At 40.2% G+C, this 22145-nt stretch overlaps 1 protein-coding gene across 5 annotated transcripts in view; it reads left to right on the forward strand.

Moving 5' to 3' along the window:
* Positions 1-4766: 4766 nt before the first annotated feature.
* elmo1 (engulfment and cell motility 1 (ced-12 homolog, C. elegans)) overlaps positions 4767-22145 on the forward strand; it is a 137847-nt gene continuing 120468 nt past the window's right edge. For 4 of the 5 annotated variants that reach the window (XM_047383640.1, XM_047383644.1, XM_047383643.1 and 1 more), the window contains exon 1: positions 4767-4916. The gene's annotated coding sequence lies outside the window, so the exon portion shown is untranslated. Of the gene's footprint in view, positions 4917-19114; positions 19353-22145 lie in introns of all 5 variants that reach the window. The other variant, XM_047383642.1, reaches the window with a different exon arrangement.

The raw sequence follows: 22145 nt of genomic DNA on the forward strand, positions 1-22145 counted from the left end.
TCTAGCACAGGATGAATTCCTTACCACAGAGGACTTAATGAGCTAATTACTTCTATTCAAAAGATTGGATTAGAACCAGCTCTTACCAGTAAACCCCCAATGATTATTAATGTCGTTTGATTTGTTTTTCTGTGTTGGATTTTCGGTATCATTGTAATGTTTTCCTCGTGTACAGCGCTTTGAGTGCCTTGTTGCTGAAAAGCGCTATATAAATAAACTTGACTTGACTAGAAAACTTGTTCAGGCCAGAACTGACCGATAAATATTATTTTTTTATCTGGTGCCTGTGCACCACCCATTCTAATATTACCCTGGGCAACTGCTCATATCCCCCATTTCAAAATTGGCCACTTGTGATGTGCATTATAACCTAACTCCTGCTTTAACCTTCTCCACAACTTCATTCCTGATCTGTCTGGGGTCTTCTTTATGATGCTGCTTGTTCATTATTGTTCTCAAACAAACATCTGAGGCCAATAGACTTGGTTTTATTTAGGAGTATCAAAATAAAGGAGGTTGAATATAAAATGTATGCCCAACTTTTTAGAGTTTTATTTGTGCTAATAAAAGTACTTTGTGTTGATTGTGTTGATCACATAAAAATTCTAAAAATAAATAATGACGTTTGTAGTTGAACAAATGTCAAAAAGTTAAGGGAATGTGAATATTTCTGCAAGGCACTGTGTCAAACCAGCAAAGTTAGATTTTTAGGCAAAATTCGAGGAAGTCGGATGATTCCTTCCCTATCAACATGTGTCCCTGTGGAAATAAACTGGAAACATTCCCTCTTCTTAATGGCCCTGATAGTGAGACAATTACAGCAGACCAACAGGGACCAGCCAAACCAGATTTCCATTTAGATTTGTGTCTGGAGCCTTGTGAGCCGTTCCAACGGTTGTCGGGAAAACACGTGTGTTTCTGTGAGAAATTTCATCAAAGCGTGTCGGATCAGTTGGGAGAGCCATTTTTGTTGCTGATTCTGAGCAACATAGTTTTAATTTATCCTTTCATCTCACTAGCCTCTGTGCCCATGCACGTTCTGTGGCAGCTGTTCTGTTTCTTTGTTTATTTTATTTTTTGCCTTTTCGTTTCTTGTGCTCTCATTGATATGCTGAGATAAATCTGCTTCAGTGAAACAGCCAAATTCTCCGTCTGTTTAGGACAATGAATCTCTCAGATGAGATCTGCTCACAGGGAGGTGTCGCCACACAGAGAGCCTTTGGTCACTGGGATCGTTTTATTAAAGCAGTTTGTCATTTTAGACAAGAGGCAGGTCAGACTCAATGTCCTGCTTGTGTTTGAACTCAAACACACAGCACAGATTTAGTTTGGGTTCTGCATGCTCCTATTTGAGCCCAGACGACTTGTTAATGATTTCGAAATTGTTCTAGATATTACATTTTGGAAGGTCACTAATAATAAAACCAGAAAAAAAGATTTTTCACCACAAAAGGTAGAAAGCCTTTTAGTATTTCTGTCTAGCACGGATGTATAAATCTTTTCTTGTCAAAAATGAAAAGAAGATATCATAACCAGAACCTTCCAGGAATCATCACAAGATGTTAATCTCCAAAAAGACCTAAAAAAAACTTAAAAAAGAAGCAACAGCCTTATATGAACCCATATAGAGCAAAGCATATTCATTGTGTTATAATGGCCTAGTCGAAGTCCAGATCTGAAACCGATTAAGAATCTGCAGCGAGACCTAAACACAGATTTTCACAGGCACTCCCCATCCAATCTGAATACGTTTGAGCTGTTTTACACAGAAAAATGGTCAGTGTCTTGCTGTGCAAAGACAGACAAAGACAGATGAACGTAACTGCAGCAAAAGGCAGTTCTCCAAAGGATTCCCTCAGGGGGGCTAAGTACACAAAACATTCTTTTCAGATTTTTTGCTATAAATGTTGAAAACTATGTATTATTTTCTTTCCGCTTCAAAATCATGGGCTACTTTGTGCTTGTCTATCCCATAAAACTCAAATAAAATACATTGAGATTTGTGGTTGTGAAATGACAATGTGGTAGGGTTTAAAGGGGTGTGATAATTTTGTTTTTAAATCTAAGGAAAATATAGAAGATCTAAAATGGGAAACAATTGTGATTATGCATGTTATGGCTGTGCTTCACTGCTTTGTGAGTCTGCAGTTTGCTGAATGCATTAGCCAGCTCTTTTTAACTTTTTAAGCCATCTTGAAAACTTCTCACCTGGTTCTTTAAAATTTTAGATAAAATCACAACATTGTAAGTGGACTGGCTTCGTTTGGTAAACACTTTTCCTCTATAAGGCAAGTTTTTATACTCTTTAAATTACTTCTGTTGTTGAACAGTTACAGAACACAGATTTCCCTTAACTCCCTTTATTTTTCAATCTTTCCTCCTTCCCTGCTTAGTGGATGAAGCCAAATGAACAGTTTAGCTGAGGACACAGGCTGTCATTAAAATAGACTGAGCTTTTTGCATCCTGTGTTTTTAAGAGAGCAAAGCACAGACAGCAAGAGGGGGGCCTGGGAGCGCTCTACTGGGTGTGTTGCTCCAGATTATTTAGCAGGAGGAACAGGGCTCCTATATAATCCCCCTCCTGCTGCTCCTGCTGTGTGGAAGCAACAATAAGCACCACTACTGTCTGCGTTACACCACTTCTTTATTCCCTCTTCCTCCCATACACACACACATAAAGACCAAGGGTTCAGTATAGCAAACAGCAGGTAATTACTGAGAAAATTAAGGGCAAGTGGCCCCATCTGGCCCAGCAGTGCTGTTGCCTGTGATACACAGAGACTCTCAGGGTTGTCATCTGATGAAACTGCAAAATAAAGAGGTATGTGTCCCTCGGTGAGCTGTGCCAGGATTGTTTCCAACATACTGTAACATTAGAAGGTCATAATCTCACCCTCCAAACAGGAAGCCAGGGCACTCAATAATCATGAATTATTGAAACCATTGTCCCCATTTGCTGTTCCTGGCCTGTAAGAATGGACATAGGTATGCTTTTGTATGATCCCTGTAAATGAAAAATAAACTCAGATGTCACGCATAATGTTATGACCTAATTCTTCCATACAGTCCTATTCATTTGCCGTGGGCAGCATGGTGTGTTTGCAAGTGTCAATGAAGAACCTATATATGTTACTTCATGTTACTTATACTTTTCTTCTATTGAAAAATAATTTTGATTTCATTATGTTCATCAACAATTTACCCAGTGTTAAATCTGTATGGTTTAATATTATAAAAAGTGTGAACAATCACTGTTAAGGGCTAATGTACGCTGACACAGAAACTGTTCATAAGTCAGTTTGTTATGGCTTTTATGGCATGGCTTTTTTGTCCTCTCACCATCTCAGTCAGTCGAGGCGGATCTCTGTCCATCCTGAGCCTGGTTCTGCTGGACATTTCTTCCTGTTAAAGGAGACCTGTTCCTCTCCACTATGACCCTGTGCTTCCTTGCGGTGAGTGGGTTTTACTAGAAGTCATGATTCAATGTAATCTCCTTGTTTCTCTGGATAGACAAGGTTTTGTTAATTAGCCTTATCTGATTTATGCATGTATGGTTGTCTGTAATGGGAGTTTGCCCTATGATGGACAGCCTCTTGCCTATTGACCACTGCAGATAAGCCGTGACTATTAAAAGGATATTTCAGGGTTTTTGAAGTAAGAGAGGAAGGTAGATAGGTTAAAAGCAAATAATATCCTACCCTAAGCAAATAACCATTTATTCTAGTAATGTTTTCAACTTGATAGTCAAATTTAGCCATAGAATTTATGTGGTTGTTAATATTGTTTTTGGTATGCTATGTGGTCTTTGGTCCCAATGAATCCAGTTGAGGACAAATCTCCATTCTTGCACTTTTAGGACCAAAACTAACTTCTTTCTTTTCAGCATTAATCTGAAGAAATTTCCGACCCATTCAGTAACTAATACTATGAACACACTGACTCGGTGTCAGTGTTAGGCTCTTTGCATGTGGAAAAAATCCAATCCAAGCGATTCCAACCTTAATTATAAAGCACTTTGAAGCAAATAGCTAGATCAAAGTGTTGTGTGGATCAAAAATAAATAATTATAGATGTGAAATTCATAAAATACAAATAAATAAAATATACATAACCCAACAAAAGATCAACACCCAATTTGATATTAAAAGTCTGCAAAATGGTGGGTTTTAAAAGAGATTTAAAAACTGTCAGGGAGCAAGCCTGTCTAAGGTGCGGCATTATAAAGAGATATGAAGAGATGTAAGTTGTGTGTCATCAGCATACATATGACAAGTGATGTTCTAGTACTCTACAATCTGAGCTAAGGGGATCATATAGTCAAATAAAGGTGACAAAATAAAAGAAGTGTTTGTTTGTGTGTGTATGGCACCCATTTTATCCTTAGGTTTTGATCAAATTCATTGTAGTCCTGCATATACCATGTAATAGAGTCTACCACTTCCCAGCAACACGCAGGGGGCGCCAACTTCCTATTGACTGTCTAAGCGTACAAGCAATAGAAACCTTGTTCAAGGTACAACGGAAAGGTAAGCTTTATATTTGTCCATCTGGTGCTTGTGCGTCCCCTTTCTAATGCCACCCTGGGCAACTACCCATATAGCCCATTTCAAAAACCTCCACTTAATCATATATAAGTCTTTAGTATGTTAAAAAGTAATTTTTTTAACGTCTGATCCAGCTAGATTTTGTTCTGTTTGTTTTCACTGAAATGTGTCCCTTCCCTCCGTCGCTGCTTCCTCCTCAGTCCCGCATGTCTGGCAGCACAGAGGCAGCCGGCAGAAGAAAGGAGGAAGTGGAAACATCAGCGCTCTCTCTTCAGGGTGGGAGGAAACACCAATGAGTCGAAACACAGACACACACAAACTCTGGACATCAGCGCTGTAGAGGAGGAAGAAGTGCCCTTCTCGACTCGACAGGTTTGTTACGTTTTCCCTTTTATTTGCTCCTAAAATGTAGCTTCACCTTGCTTTGTGTGCTGCGCTAATTCTTAATGATGATCCGCGATGTTTTGGGTCTGTTTTGTCTCACAGAGCCGTTCTCCCTGTGTGTTTTGGTCATATTGTTGCAGGATATTTCGGTGTTTCCTGTCGGATCTCTCTCCGCGGCTTCCTCCAGCCTTCATCTGCTGCATGTCGCTTACTTTATGAAGTGGCCTTTTGCGGCTTTTGGCGCCGTTCCCCCCTCTTGTTTTTGTATTGACAGTCATGTCTGTTGTGTGCGGAGAGCCATCGCTCTGTTCACCGCAGCTTTAAACACCCAAACGCGTTTTAGTCGCGGTGAATGAATTAAAGTGGTGGTGTTTTGGCTCCCTGCGTTTCTTCTGGTTCGGATTTTGTGAAACAAGTGCGCAGCGGCCGTGGAAGTTGCGTGTTTGCAGCATGAATGCAGCGAGGAAGCTGATGTTCCCGCTTCCCTTCTCGGGCTTGTTTGCTGAAGAAGTGCGCGTTTGTTGCTCTGGATCCAGACATATTTGCATATAGAGATGTCTTATTTAACTCCCGTCCCGCAAGCTTGGCCGCGCTGTGCGTCAAGAGGAAAGCCGGTGCAATCTTCTCGCCTTTGCGTCGCAGATCCAAATGTGCATTGCAGTTGCATTCATCGCATTTTGATCTCCTTCACATCTCTGCATGAGGTTTCCATAGGGTTCCGTTTGTCTTCTCGTTATACGCATCAGATTATTGTGTCAGAAACTTTATAAGCAGTGGTGCACTTCTAGGGCATGATAACTGATGGTTTATTTAAAAGACTGGATTTGTCAAGGTAAATAAAGCATATCATGTTAATAAAAAGCGAGAAGGTTCTTGCTATCTTTGCAAATTTGCAATAGTTTTAAACCACTGACCAATAGATGCAATTTTCAACGTTGAATAATGAATGACTGTTAGGTCTACAATGATCTAGAAGTACGCTTTGATGGTGAAAGTATGTACTGATGTGTCTTCACACACATTTGAACTTCAGTGACATTCCATTCCTAATCTTTACGGTTTGTTATGGCACGGGTCCACTCTTTGTTGCCATAACAACTCCATTGCTTCTTGGAAGGTTTAGAAATGTGTTTATGGAAAATATTGACTATTCTCCATAAAGGGGATTTGTGAGGTCAGACACTGATGTTCGACGCAGACGTGTGGCTAATGGTATCCTTCCTGATTCCTCTGAATAGGGTTCTGTCGGATTGAGTTTCCAAAACGTGCTGCAAAAATGATTTAAGAGGAGTGGAGGCCTCTTCGATGCTTGTATGTGCAGGTTTCAACCAGTGACCTTACCATTCATACAGTAAGCTTTATTTCAAACATGGATATGAGGTGAAACGCTCAAAACATTCACTTTCATGTCTGGGGCTCATAATTATAGCTTAAAGTAAAACACTCGAGAAAAACTTATTGAATAACCCCTGAAGTCTGATTTACGACTGAAAAGTCTGACCCTCGAGTTGAAATTCAATATGGCTGAAAAAGAAAAAGAGCAATATAAAACCCTTGAATCGTTGCTTCAAAAGTCATGGGACGTTTGTGATGTCTTTAGTGACTTTTGGTAACTACTTTGATTGAATGTGATTGTAATGTTCAGTAGTTTGCTATAGTTGTTGCTGAGGACATGCTTTTAATACTCTGTGTCGCTATGATACACATTCATCTGCCGCTGAGTCATCAGCTGATGGCTCAGCGGCTGAGAAAAGCTGAAGATATTGTCCATTGCTACAGACAAATGCATAAAATGTATTTTATCCACGCTGTAGAGCATTAGTTCTGACTTTCAGAATAGTTCCTAGTAAAACAAACAAACAAACTTGTTTTCCTACTTGCCTGTTTTATGGAAGTGTTTTATGTAGTCTAATTCATGCTTCTGTTGGGCATCAAATGCAGACTGAACGTCCCAACCCCACTACATTATTTTCCTAACAACCAAATTTAAAACAAGATTCTTTGGTTTATTTAAAAGTGTACTCTTCTGCCAGTGCATTATAACCCCTCATTTTTGAGTCTTGTCTTGTACATTTTTCTTGTATGCAGCAGTGTTATATTGTGTGTGTGTGTGTGTGTGTGCGTCCAGAGCAGAAACAACTTAGCTGTAGGTTAATTTGCTTTGCTTTTATATTAATTATAAAAAGGCTTTTTCCCCATACTGTCATTCTAAATTAAACAGAAGCTACTCACTCACAGATAATTAGTAATTTTATTCTGTTTTACAAGACATATATTTATTGGTCTATTAAGGGAAAATAAACATGCAAAAACACATAATAAACTACCCCTACAGCCGGCATCAGCACACTGGGTTCCTCTGCCTTCTCCTCTTCACACTCCATTCTCTTTGTCCCTCTGCTCATATCAGCAACTTCTGATGTAGCTATAGTTCGTTTGCATGTGCTGTTAGATATCAGCGAGGGTCATTACTGTGAAGGCTCCTCATTCATTTCTTCTGTGTCAAACCAGTCTAACTAACAATTAACACAAGCAAACTAATAGACTAGGAAGAAAAGTACGGTAATGTGCGCAGTCACGTCTCACTTCTTAGGGGCTTGCCTCTATAGAGGCCATCATGAGGATTTCATCATATAAAGTTTATCACTCTCTTCTTCATTTAAGTAGTACATTAGGTTAAAGTGTCAATTGCTGCTGCGACTTTCTATTAGGCACATGCTTGAGTGATTAAATGGTGATCCTGAGGGGTTGAACTGCAGAGGAAGATCAATTGTACGGTCAGTGCCGTAAGGGTAGCTCTCATTTCACCAAGCCCGATAACCTTTGTTCTCCATGATTGTTATTCTCTGCTAAGGGTGGCATGTTGAACATTCACATCTCTTTGAGCACTTCTTTATGAATACCTCTGAGCGAGCTTGTTGAGATACAGCAGCACAAACTGTGTTAGTCCCTTTACTATGGGAATATAAACTGTATGTGCATTTAGCTTGTAATGCAGGAACTACGTCAGCTAATTATGTCTTAGCGTTCTTTCTTCAGCCCGATTGTGCCATGTTGGTTTTAATCCCCAACATACCTGAATACAAACAAACCACCAAACTAATGCAGATACAAGCATCCCACGCCATCTCTGAGGGTGGCCTAAAGAAAACTGTTCTCAGTGAGTCTGGAGTGTGTTCACTCATATTTTTGGTGAAGTCCTGGTATAATCAAATCACTCAGGATGCACGTTATTGCTAGATGTGAACTGAGCTTTTCACTCTTGGATGTCAAGAAGAAGATTATGGTGATGGTCTAACAGCATGAGGACTTACAGTTCCACCTGGACTTCTGAGCAACATAGGTGCTGCATCATATGATTCTTGCCAATCAATTAGATAGTTTAAATTTAGCTTTTTACCACAAGTTCTTACTTTGTACCACTGGAGCGATTCAGTTAGATTAGCTCCCAAATTTAATTTGAACTAATATGAAGTCAAAGAGTTGTTTTGCATATTGAAGATATTCTAAACATATAATCGTTCTGCTGAATCAAATCTGTTTCACTTTTTGGGTTTTGACATGATAAACATTCACTATTGAACCTGACAATGATTAGTAATGCATTATTTTAATTTAAGAGAAATAAATAGTTAACTTTCACGATCAGAGAGTCCAGTGCAGCTATCAACGGCCTTCATATAAACTGAATGATACAAGAACAATTTGGAATATTATAAAATCATTGTTTGTTTAGAGAGACTTATTATTTTGAGAAAAATGCTTGATTTTTGTCTGACTCATAAAATTCTGCTGGTTAGCTGAAGTTAGCAGAAGAGCAAGAAGTCTCTGGAGATTAGAGGTCAAAAACCATAGGTCGGTTCCCACTACAGTACCATGTTTAAAGTTTTACATATGGCAGACATTAACAGTTCACAGAGTCGTAAAATAAACGTTATCTTACAGATGTGCTCGATAAAGCTTACAGCCTGAGGTCTTCCTGCCTTACTGACAGTTTATATTTTTGCCACATAATTGTCTTTTAAGATTCTTCACAGCTCTTTATTACATCAAAGAAAGGCAAATGGCTCAAACGCCTCTTTTATAGAGGAGCACATGCAGAGTTTGAAGAGGAAGGCTTGTTTCAGCAAGGAGGTGATAACAATGAAACTGAAATCACTGCAATAGCTCCTAAAGGATTGAAACATTTAAAAAAAAAGAGCTTTATAAACTCATTTTTCATTTTTAGTTTTCTGTTTTGTAAAAAATATATATTTTTTTTAGGCATATGTCTACTGAAATGTTCTTGCTTCCATTTTTTCTGTGTTTGGTGAAATACTATATATAGTTACTAGCAAAAGTATTTATTGCCCAAGGATTTTCTCATTTCATAAGGTTAGAAACACAAGCATAATATTTTTAGATCTTATTAAAAGAACAAGACAAATGAGTGCCACAGTCGTGGCAGATGGCCGCTCACACTGAGCCTGGTTCTGCTGGAGGTTTCTTCCTGTTAAAAGGGAGTTTTTCCTCTCCACTGTCGCTACATGCATGCTCAGTATGAGGGATTGCTGCAAAGTCAACGCCAGTGGCTGTCCACTGTCTCTACATGCTCATCCAGGTGGACTGAATGCTGCAAGTCACTGACTGGATGCAATCTGCTGGGTTTCCTTTGATAGAAAAACTTTTTATCCAATTTGAATAAATAACTGAATCTGACTGCACTGTTCAATGGTTAGGATTAATTGGAATGTATGTACCTGACTGTTGTGAAGTGCCTTGAGACAACATGTGTTGTGAATTGGCGCTATATAAATAAAACTGAATTGAATTGAATGAGTGCATAATTACGAAGCAGAAGGGAAAGGATACATGGTTTTAAAAACTGTGTATAAATGACAGTCAGGAAAGTGTGGCGTACATTTGTATTTAGCCCCACTGAGTCATTTCCTGCAATTTAGGTAGAGCACGTTTGTTGGCTGTTAGTGTCTCTAACAGTGTTACAAATCAAGTCTGTCCAACTACACTGTCCATTCTGAAGAAAAGCGTCCCCATATCGTGGTGCTGCCTCCACCATGCTTCACCTTAAATGTGGTGGGTTCAACATTGGTGTTCTGCCACTTATAGCATCTAAAACTTCGACTTTGGTCTCATCTCACTAGAGCACATCCCTCCACATGCTTGCTGTATAACCTGTACCCAGAATTGGTTGTCCTGTGGATCCCTGCAGCTTCTCCAGAGTTACCACTTTACTTCAGTTTTATTTAGGGTTTTTTGAGAAAAGGGGGCTGATTACAAATACACACTACCTTTTTTTTTGTAAAAAATACTGAAAACCATACGTCATTTCCCTTCTACTTAAATATTATGTGCTAGCTGGTGAGGGTCTCTCACATAAAATCCCCTGTAAAATGCGCTGAAACTTGTGCTTGAACTTGAACAAAATGTGAAAAGGTTTCAAAGGTTATGAATACTTTTTTAAGGGACTGTGCTTTAAAGTTTTTCAGTTTTAGCTCACTGCTCCAAAAACAAGTATTTAAAGTTTAGCTGTCCAGCTTCAACAACGAAGCGTGCCAGAAGCATCACATTTCACTTTAACAGCCACCTGAGGTACTTGTACGTCAAACAGGATGCACACCCATGCAAAAAGTAGTTTTATTAGCTGCGGCGAGGCTCAATTTCTTGTTAGCTGGCTTGCCTGAACAAATATTTCCTTTCCACTTCACAGAGCTGCAGTACAAACAATGTGAATTGCCCTGAGATTTAAAGAAAATGGTAAAACACAACAGCCTTGACTTGCATTATGAATGTAAAGCCAAATGAGTTAAAAAAATTAAATTGAGCGCTTTGAATCCCCTGTTTTTTTAGATGTTCAGGTATAATCCAGGAAATCGGATTAATGAAAAGAGATGGAGTGGTGTGGAGGAGTTTTTGGGAAGGGAATGGTTGCCTGCATTTGCTTAATGAGTAGTAACACATATTAGATTTTAATGTGTATCTGTCTGACTCAGCCTTGGTGTTTGGCATCGTCTCAGCACCTCCTGAAGTGCAATCTTGCCAATTTATTTCTCTTCTCATGTTATCTTTCTCTCATTAGCTTACTCTGCTTTAAGTGCACGGTTTGCATCAGTTTGAACTGTTTTCTCTCTCCATCTCTTCTCATTTGCAATTGCACAAGTGTCCCCCCCACCCCCCCACCACACACCCCATGCCCACATCCACTCTCCCTCTCCGTTGTCACTCCTTAGGGGAAGTGAAGGTATGTAAATTGTTTTCTCCTTCATTTATGCTCTGCAGTCCTCCTTAGTGAGCTCAACCTCCCAACACCTTTTTTTTCACCTAAAAGCTCAGAGTTGTAGCAAATAAAGAAATGACAAAAAACATTGTGTAGTCTTTTTCTGCAGCTATTAAAATTGTAATAAATAATAAATCTTTGCCCTAGTCTTGTGGTATCTTCTTGTTCTGAACACATTGAAGCCCCTGTCGCTTTGTAGCTTGCAGGTAGATTAATTTGCAGTTCCAAATTGGATGAATGTTGCCTTGCATAATTGCTCCCTGTGGTATGAAGTTAATTAAAACAGCGTGTATATACTAAAGGTGCAATGGGATGGCACTAGACAGGCGAGCAGACAAAGCTGGGTGAGAAGAGATCTCAAAGGTAATGTTGTCATGTTCTGCTCTCTGGTTTGCCTCTGGTAATATTCATGTAAATCACTGCAAAGCCAGAGTCCTGGGTTCTCCTCGCTTATGTTCTTCTCATCAGCTCATCCCACAGGTTTTCTGTTGGACATTAAAGGAGATCAATATTGTATGTTTTGAATGATTTCAGTCTTGACACGACCATACATTTTAGATCATTATCTTGCTCCAAGATTCAGTGATGACCCAATGTTAGGAGAGATGCAATAGTCAGGCTTCTCCTGGCCAGTACCAATAAATTTTTCTTTTCATAGGAAAATGAGCTGATTTCAATCTTTGATTGGTGCATTTGTATTTTTCCGTTTTCTAAGACATGATATCTGATTTTATTTTTTTTTTATTATAATTTCCTGGTAATTATAAAAGCTCATGATGTCATGCACCCTAAAAAGATTCACAGTCCCTTTTGGGGAAAAAAAAAAACAGGCCCACAGCATTACAGATCCTCCATCATACTTCACAATGGGGACAAAGTCCTTTTCCACATACTCATACTTTAAGTGCAGACCTAACTGGATGGTATGTTGCCAAAGTAAAGCCTATGCATCTATACCTTTACATGTTCTTTCACCTGGGAATTCAGATTATAAGTCAGTTTAATCATCCTGCGGTGAGATTTTCTGTCCAGACTTCATGCCACGTGAAGACAGCAGAACCTGCCTGCAGAACCTGATACAGATCCCTTTGTGTGCTGGCCCGACCGCTGCATTCCAGCTGCGGTGCGGCTGCGGAGCTCTGTAAATACAGAGGGAGATCTTTTGAACAGTGTATCTCTATGTTTGTGGTATTTAGGCTCTCCCAGCTAAAAGCTTTTCAGCCTCAAACCCAACTGACCCACCATGATAAACAGTTACAGAAAGAGCCTTTCAGTCTAGTGGGTATGTTTTCCCCCGAACACTGTGGGATGTTTGAGACGACCTAGAATCCAGGAGTTTTTAAAGACAGCCGAGGCTATGAGGGTCTACTTGGTATGTTCATGATCCCTGTTTTAAGATTGTTCCTATGACAGTATCACGTTGTAGGATTTAGAGCATTTGTGCACATGTGCTGCAGAAAGTAGCAGAATTTAATTGCTGTGTCAGTTTTTATGGGTTGCCTGCATGTTGTTCACTGTAGGTGCATGCTGGTGTGTGAGTAGGAGCTAAACACAGGTTTTCTGCAGCCAATACCCTCGAAGTGAGTTTGTGTGTGTGTTTTTATAGTAGATGCTTCTTAAAGATCTCTGATCACTGTTCAGTATTATGACTCATTGGTTGATGTGGCATTTTCCATAGACACCTCTTTGTTTAATTCGATAACTTTCCCAATATTCACTTAGAACATCCACTGCCTTGTTTGCAGTTTTTCTGAGTCCATGAAAATGTAATTGTCCAGTCACACAGGCAACTCATGAGTCCTGATTTTTCTTACTTGGAAGAGGTCAAAGTGTACATCCTTGTATCCGATAGGGCGTTGCGAAAGGGGGGACCCCAATTTTAGATTGAGTAGCTGCAAGAGATCTGATAATTTACTCAGAATTAAGAAAGGACAGTTGTATTCCTGATTTGTTTGTGGTTTGAAATTGATTCAAAGTTAATTAGACCTTTGTGTATTCACCCAGTTGAACCTGTTATCTGTTTGCTAACTTTCATTTTGGAATTCAACCTACAGGCTGGTAGTATTACAGGAATGCAGCCTGTTGAGTCCTTTTCTCACTGGAAGTATCAGAGGTTTGTAGTATTGTCCCATTTCCATCCTGTACTTTGTATGTTCAGTATGAGCGATTAAAGTATTAGGTGGAAGCCTCCTTAAACATTCCCGAGGTTTAGGGGATTTCCTCTTGTAAAATCAACAGGTGCATCAGTGCTCCCACTCACTTTAGGAATGTTTAACCCTTTATACAAACACTGCAGACTTTCAGAAATTACAAACTTCTGCTTGCCATCATCAAAAGGAATAATGGGAATATTTTTTATTGTTTTCAACCACTTTATTGTGGGACAAGAGTTGTTATCCTACAAAATGGAAACTCCTTTTAAAAAATGGAAATTGCTACTTTCTTTTAAAGAATAATTTGATAAATTATTTGCCAAGGACCTTAGATGAAGTGTAAACTCTGAAAAAAGGCATTGGTTAAAGCCCAGACAGTTGAGGGAATCAGTAGATCAGAGCTGCTATTGTTGACTGCTGTTACATCGTCATTGTGTCCACAGCTGCCAAGTTAAAGTGAACATTTGTGTGCTTGAAGTGAAGTCTGGAAAGCTGTGAGTTCTTTTTGTTCAGAGTGAAATGAAAACCCTGCCATGAGAATGTTGACTGGTAATAGTTTAGTTGTTAAAGCTGTAGTGGGTAACTTTTTTTGGTGAAAATGTCACTATGTCCTGACAATACAACATAAGACAGATGATCTGTGAAAAAATCGATCTCCTCTGGCTGCTCCCAGTGGTTCTACTGCAGAAATACACCGCTCCCGGTCACAACTAACCAGTCAGATTTAGGAGGAACGTCTACAAGATTTATGTTGTTCTGCAGCTGTGCTAATGATTTGACGACGAAGTTTGTAGTCAAAGTATAGGCAGACCTTAGACGACGTAAGGCATATCGTTGATGTTTCGTCCGTACCATTAAATGTGCCATAGCTGTTAAATCGCCGTCATCGGTGGCCCTGCTTACTACCCTGCGCGTTCACAGCAGGCTCCGCTGCAGTCGCAAGGAGTTGTGGAGGGAGGGCTGTAACATAGCTGAGAGCAAGGGGGAGGAGCATGTATGGTGTGCTTGTTCAAATTTTTAGGCTAAGTCCACTGTTTCCCCAGAACTCCCTGCCGGAGCTTTAAACATACCACAAATTGATTCCTAATGCAGTGGGCTTATAAGGAAGAGTAAGAGTGGTTGTATTTTTCATCATCTTGCTCAGTCACATAATGTATCACTCACCGACACAGAAGGTGTTCAGCTATAAAGTTGTCCTGAGGATGTTTCAGTGACCTGCTCAAGTAAAGCTTAAACTAGGAAAATAAATAAAAAACAGTGCCAGCACTTCTAGATTTACTGCATTTTTAAGATGGTAAAAATCATCCCAATGAACTGAACCAACCAAGGCACAGGTCAAGAGACTACATATAACTTTTTCTTAGTTGGAAATACAAGATACTACGCAAATAATTTCTGCAGCGCCTCACTCATGGTGCACTCAGGATTAACTTTGTGTTTTTTTGCAACTTTATTGAACAACTACACTTTTTAAAATGATGCCTGAACAAACAATGCACCCAGCACGTTGACTGCTGTGCATCTCTCCACATATCCGGGTAAAAGTTAACTTACATTAGCACCTAATCTGGTGGAGCTAGTGGATGCTTCTTTCTCCATGTTGTGAGAACAAAGACATCCTGAAAAAGCCTTCCTTCTGTAGAGCTCTTGGTTTCTGACTTTTTATATGGTTTTCTGCATTGTAATTCAAAACATATTTGTGGAGCAATTAAAAAATTTTTTTGTCACAATTGTTTTATTTTCTTCTGAGAGCTGATTTGAGCAACAATTACAGTCTCTTTCATATATGCTTTGGGTAAAAGATGTCTATGCTTAGACCGAATCTCCCCCTTGCTGTGACTGAAAGGGAAGCTAAACTCTAGTGTTCAGACGGCAAATTACAATGTTTTCTATAAACTTTCCGAATAGATCTCAACAGAGAGGTATGATAAAGCTATTAAAATGTAGTTTATAATTAATGTATAGCCTGAGATAACACATTTTAACCAATAATGGCACAACTCGATGCTTGGCAAGTGATCTTGCAGCAGCTTTTTCCACTAAAGAGAGAGAGAGAGTGAGAGATTGAGGAGGAGTGCAGCGCGTCTCACAACGTGCCAAGGTCACCAGCTCGCTTGTTCCTATTTGCTGGGAAACTGTAAGCCTTGGACTGAAGATGTGTTGCATTGTGCTAGAGCTGCTTACGAGCCTCTGCATAAATCAAAACACAGAAGGACACCCAAAGCACTTTGAATGAATCTCGTTTGCTCTTGTGCCTAAATTTGGCTGAATAATAAATGGTCTACACTTATTTTGTGCTTTTCCCTAGCCATATCGACCATTCAAAGTGCTTTTACACTAAAGCCACATTCACCCAGCCACACTCGCTATGGGCAAATGTTCATGCACTGTTATGCAGATCGGTGACCAACTTGGGGTTGAGTGCAACATGTGAAAAACAGCTGGAGTTGAACCCACAGTTTACAGATTGCATAGAGTTTACCTCACCCCTGTTTTGAGTGTCCAATTAGTGCCTTATTTCAAGTTAGGAAGTTTTGGTTAAAAATATTTCTTTATGAAATGGGATGTTTCTTCAAGGAGCCCATACAGTTAATTTTGCATAAGCAAAAGCATTGTGTTTTTACTCAAGATGCACCAATTGGTGGTGCAGTATGTGACAGTTTGAACAGCAGCTTTTGTAACTCTCAGACCTGCTGATTCCAGTTGCAGCTTTTTATAATTTCTCTTTCAGAAGAGCAGTGATTCTAAAACAAAGTTTTACTAAATTTTAAACGAAGACAAACTGATTTCAAGTTGGTATTTTAAAATGTGTTTAGCATCTTACATTAGCAATGAACACACTTCATGGCAAAACTAAAACAGTCTCTTTGTGTATTCCCTAGAGCTGTAGTTTTCAAAGTGGGGGATGCGGCCCCCTTGGGGGCTGCCAGGGGGGATTAGGGGAGACCTCAGAAAGGTTGGGGGTTTTGATAAAAAAAAAACCCTGTGCCTATTCTCAACAGTTTGTTGAATGTTATTCTGTGAGATTATAATTGTGTTAACATATTTTAATTATATTCTTACACTAAAGAAATATATAGATTTTTGAATAGTTAATAAAAGACATTTAAAAAAGTTGATGTTTCTTTACATAATTGTTAGCATCATCTGTGGGTTCAGTAGGTAACAGTTTTTACTTGAAAAGTGGGTCCAACTATGGCAGCATAGAGTCATAAAGTCTTGTCACATTGTTGAAGTATATGTGTAGCCCTTGATGTACTTGCTCTGAGCAGTGAATGTGTATTGGGATCAAAGGTGTGGAATTCTGTGTTCAGCCATGTCAGGACTGGGCATGCTACTTTTACCATGATAATATATATATATATATATATATATATATATATATATATATATATATATATATATATATATGGTAGCCAGTCTTCATTGATTGCACATTGCACCAGTAAGAGTGTGAAGGTTCAATTAGCAGGGTAAGAGCACAGTTTTGCTCAAAATATTGAAATGCACACAACATTATGGGTGACATACCAGAGTTCAAAAGAGTACAAATTGTTGGTGCACGTCTTGCTGGCGCATCTGTGACCAAGACAGCAAGCCTTTGTGATGTATCAAGAGCCACGGTATCCAGGGTAATGTCAGCATACCACCAAGAAGGACGAACCACATCCAATAGGATTAACTGTGGACGCAAGAGGAAGCTGTCTGAAAGGGATGTTCGGATGCTAACCCGGATTGTATCCAAAAAACATAAAACCACGGCTGCCCAAATCACGGCAGAATTAAATGTGCACCTCAACTCTCCTGTTTCCACCAGAACTGTCCGTCGGGAGCTCCACAGGGTCAATATACACGGCCGGGCTGCTATAGCCAAACCTTTGGTCACTCATGCCAATGCCAAATGTCGGTTTCAATGGTGAAAGGAGCGCAAATCTTGGGCTGTGGACAATGTGAAACATGTATTGTTCTCTGATGAGTCCACCTTTACTGTTTTCCCCACATCCGGGAGAGTTACGGTGTGGAGAAGCCCCAAAAAAGTGTACCACCCAGATTGTTGCATGCCCAGAGTGAAGCATGGGGGTGGATCAGTGATGGTTTGGGCTGCCATATCATGGCATTCCCTTGGTCCAATACTTGTGCTAGATGGGCGCGTCACTGCCAAGGACTACCGAACCATTCTTGAGGACCATGTGCATCCAATGGTTCAAACATTGTATCCTGAAGGCGGTGCCGTGTATCAGGATGACAATGCACCAATATACACAGCAAGACTGGTGAAAGATTGGTTTGATGAACATGAAAGTGAAGTTATACATCTCCCATGGCCTGCACAGTCACCAGATCTAAATATTATTGAGCCACTTTGGAATGTTTTGGAGGAGCGAGTCAGGAAACGTTTTCCTCCACCAGTGTCACGTAGTGACCTGGCCACTATCCTGCAAGAAGAATGGCTTACAATCCCTCTGACCACTGTGCAGGACTTGTATATGTCATTCCCAAGACGAATTGATGCTGTATTGGCCGCAAAAGGAGGCCCTACACCATACTAATGAATTATTGTGGTCTAAAACCAGGTGTTTCAGTTTCATTGTCCAACCCCTGTATATATTTCATATTTAAGGGTTCAATAACTGTCAGTGAATCTTTTTAAATGCTTTCTGTGTCGCCATGGGGTCAGATTAATATTGTCCAAATTAACACGTGGAATTCTTTGAAAAAAAGTGGATTATCTGGTGATTAAATTGTGTATGCATCAGTGCTAAACAGTGATGCTGGAGTGCCATTTTCAGACATTTCCAAGCTAGAATTCAATCACAGGACTTTCACACTGTGAGGCAACAGAGCTAACTGTGCCATCATGCAGTAAATGGGACTCACCCATTCTATTGAATTCTTGTCATTACTGTTTTCCACGTCCTACCTCTTCATTTTCTGATTAGAGATTTTAACATTAAAAAACAGCATATAAATATTGCCCAGTTTCTTAAAATGAGTGCCCACACACTAACCACCAGCGGCAGCAGCATTAGTCAGGGCATCTAGGATAGATCCGCTTGTTCAAAGCTTCACGAGTTGTCTTTCTTGCTCTCACTGTTAAGCTGAGCAGCAGCCTGAGGTGAGTTTCTGTTGATGTTAAACAGCCAGTAAATTGGAACTATAAATATCCTCATACCCTGGAGGTCCCTTGGTGGCAACAAAAAGTGTTCTGTTGATGAGAAATGGCCACAGCCAGTATGATTCTTCCATTAGCTTGGCAAAAGATTTGCTCAAGGTCTTGTTGATCTTTGACTGGCGTAGAACAACATGTCAACAAGTAAAAATCTTTGAGAAGCTCAATCAATATGCTAACGGTCATAATGGGTCATATTTTCTTTTCCTCGGGCAGGGGGACATTTCAGTGTATATTTTCATTTGCCCCAATGTTTATTTTCTGTCCTCACAGTTTGTGTTCATGAGAAAATGGATTTTAAGTTTAATACTGGATATTTCCCCAGTTGCAAACACAAGCTAAGCCTTTTGTTAAGCTTGTATATGTTTGCCGTAACAGGTTGGAGGCTGTTGGCAAAATCAATACAGCAATGCAGAAAAATTTAACCTGTTTGTGAGAGTAAACATAGAGGATACAGGTTTATCCTTTCTGTTTGTGCTTATCAGTGTTTGTGCTTCTAATCGCTCCTGCCTGCTGTTGTTGTGCATAGAGCTACATGTTTTTCCTCCCATCTGAGACTAAACGTCAGTGATTGTTTTGGCTCTCTTAGACTCAGCTGTGGCGCTGTCGCTTGTGGCCTGAGTGAATCCTCCATCTGTGCGCCACCTGCTTTACCTCGCATCACCCTGGATGCTCTGCGCTGTCCGCACATCAGAGCTTTTTCCATTTCCTGCAGATGTTGCACACTGTCAGCACGCCCGGCCCATATCTTAGACTCACCTGCTGTGCTGCACAGAAGAATAACGCGGCATCATCTCGGCTCACTGTGGCTCTCCGCATGTAGAAAGGTAGTAGTGTAACAGCATACGAGTTGGATTTATTGTTGCCTTCAGGGTGTGTTGCTGTGTTTGTTCTTTTTGCTGTCTAGAGGGGAGGCTTAGTTTCCTGTGTTTGCTTTTTTGTGCATGAGTATCTGACTTCTTGACTGCATTTTCCAGAACAGGCAGCACTGCGACAAGAAAGGCTCTGCAAGGAAAGGGAAGTTTTACAATGGTAGCAAAACCTGTTTGAAACACTGTACATTTGGTACCTTTAGAGCAATGCTTTTGCATTTAAAGTGAATTGTAGCATCAGTGATGGGCCTCTTCTGAACTGTGGGTTAAAATTGAGCCACTTCCTGCCTTTATCTCCATTAGTACCTACTCACATCCTGTTGAGCAGAAAGGTCAAGCGGTACAGGCACAGCCCAATGTTATATAGTAAGTGTGTCATGGTTTTAGCAAGATTACACTTACACATGTTTCTCTGTCTGTCAGGGATAGGATTGTCATAGCTTTAAAGTCATACTGGTTTTAGGTTATAGTTCAAGATTTTTAACGTGAGATTTGTTATAAACAGTTATCATCTTATTTTAATTTGATAACCCGCAGGGCGTCTTTATTTAGTGTAAATCTAAATGAGTTGGTGCTGGAGGCCAAAACAAACAGCTGGTCCAAGAGGGTCAGGTCCAATTTCAATAGTTTCAACCAATATTTTATGTGCAACCATTATTTTCTTTACTTTTTATTTGGTTGTTTTTTTAGACAATGATTACTTACATAACAAATGAAGGTAGGGGGTGCCTGGCATATATGGTTGCTCTGGTCAGAGCAGCCATATATAAAAAAATAGAAAAAATGGAAAAAAAGGACAAATGTAACAGAGTTTTGAGTGAACATGATTTTTATATACATTTTTTAGGTCGTTAGTCTGACTGGAAAAGGTTTACATTGTGTGTTTTTACCATGTTTCACCCTAGACGATCATTGGTGGCGCATTGCCTCCTGCCTCGGTTTCCCCCGCAAATAATCATCGGCTTCAGTGTAAATAATTACCCAATCCAACCTCAATGACGGTTTAAAGGTTCATAAAAGAGTGTTCTCCTAAGCCGCTGACATTTTTTAAAACTGAAATTTTATGACTGTAAAAGCTTTGGTCGTGGCCCCTTTCAGGTTAGCTGTTAGCTTTTGTATTCTGCTTTTTTCATATTAATAATGTAGCTATAACACGGGTTTCCCAAGCTGATATTAACTGGTTAATTAGTTGGATTATCTTCTTTAACAGTTTAAAACACATGCGTCACAAGACCATACTTCCTCCATATAAATGTTTTTTTTTATTTTGCTTAGGATAACTTGATATCTGTGACATCCTACCCACATAAATAAAAACCAGACTTGAGGAATGCCCACAACTGCGTCTCTTCTTTCCCTCTTTCTGTCCTTCTATTTCTCTATTGAACATAAATGTGTGTAATTAAGCCATAAAAGACAAAAATAAGTCCTTTGAATATTCAGCTCCTGTCCAAAAATAGTCAGTCTTCGGCCTCATTTCAGTTCTTCACCACAAGCAGAGCCCCCACCCACAGTCGTACTCTTTAACTTGACAATAATAGGCCAGCGAGTGGTTTTGAGCTCGCTGCAGAAGGGATGAAAGGGTTTTTAGCAGATGCCAGTCACCACACTGTTTGGGTGGAGGAGAGCTGGCACCTGCATATGACTGACCACTCGGGTATGAAGCCTGTCAGTCGGTCGGTAAATATAGGCAAGGGAAGGTATGAGTTGCGCAGGATAAACAATTAATAGAAAAGCAGCAGGGAGTCGAAAGTTGAGGGCTTGTAAATTAAAGGGTGAGGCCAGAGATGGGGCATCTGTCAAGGGAAGGGAGGGCTGTGTGGAGAGCCTGTGCACCATGCGTGACATGGAAGGGTAAGGAAAATAAACCAAGCAGACAAGAGCAAGCATCTCTGAGACAGCATTTAAAAATAATAAAGGGAAAACAGCTTGCATGGAAAATATTTAGAAAACCAGCTCCACCATATTATTCAGAGAGCATGAGCTCATGTGTGGCTGTGTGTGGTGGACTGGTACTGGTTGAGAGCTGGTGAAAAACACTGTGCCTCCAACGGAGCAGGCAGCCAGTCATTCAGCATGGCAGAGAGGCAAAGAGCACGCACCAGTACAGTGGGGAGCAGGGTTTTGGTGTGACTGGGTTCTGGAACTGCAGAGGGCAGGTTGGCCTGTGTGTGCACATCGAATTAAGGGGGTGTTTGATGTATAACCACAGCTGGGGTTGTGGGGAGGGGTTGCGGAGGTGCGTGGATATGGGAGGGATGGAAGGGACGGAGAGACAGCTGGCAGGCCAAAGCGTACATGTAACGAGGAGTGTGTGTGGCAGCCACAGTGACTCCTTTGTTCCCACTCACTTGTGCCAGTCAGAGCGAGTGGATGGCCTATCTGTGAAGTGACTGGACCCTTTCATTGCACCTAGACCAGATACACAATCCAGCTTCACACTCAGCTTGTGCTTCTATGCATAGGAGGGTTTAACAACACATGCGGACCACGGGACAGGACAATACACGATACAGATTTCAGGAGAATTCATGAGATGAGGCTATGACAATATTTGGGGGAAACTAAGAAACATTTTGTTTGCACAAAATGCTTGCAGCATTTATAGTGTAGATATGGTGGTTCAACATTATCACTGTTATATTGTTTATTTTGAGGAGGATCTAATGATCCAACAGGTGTTGATTTGAAACCTGTGGGATCCTGATTCAAACTTTAAAAACCAGTGTTTCAAACAATCCATCCTGA

This window comes from Girardinichthys multiradiatus, chromosome 13 (genome assembly GCF_021462225.1).
Source record: "Girardinichthys multiradiatus isolate DD_20200921_A chromosome 13, DD_fGirMul_XY1, whole genome shotgun sequence".
In the NCBI taxonomy this organism is placed as follows: domain Eukaryota; kingdom Metazoa; phylum Chordata; class Actinopteri; order Cyprinodontiformes; family Goodeidae; genus Girardinichthys; species Girardinichthys multiradiatus.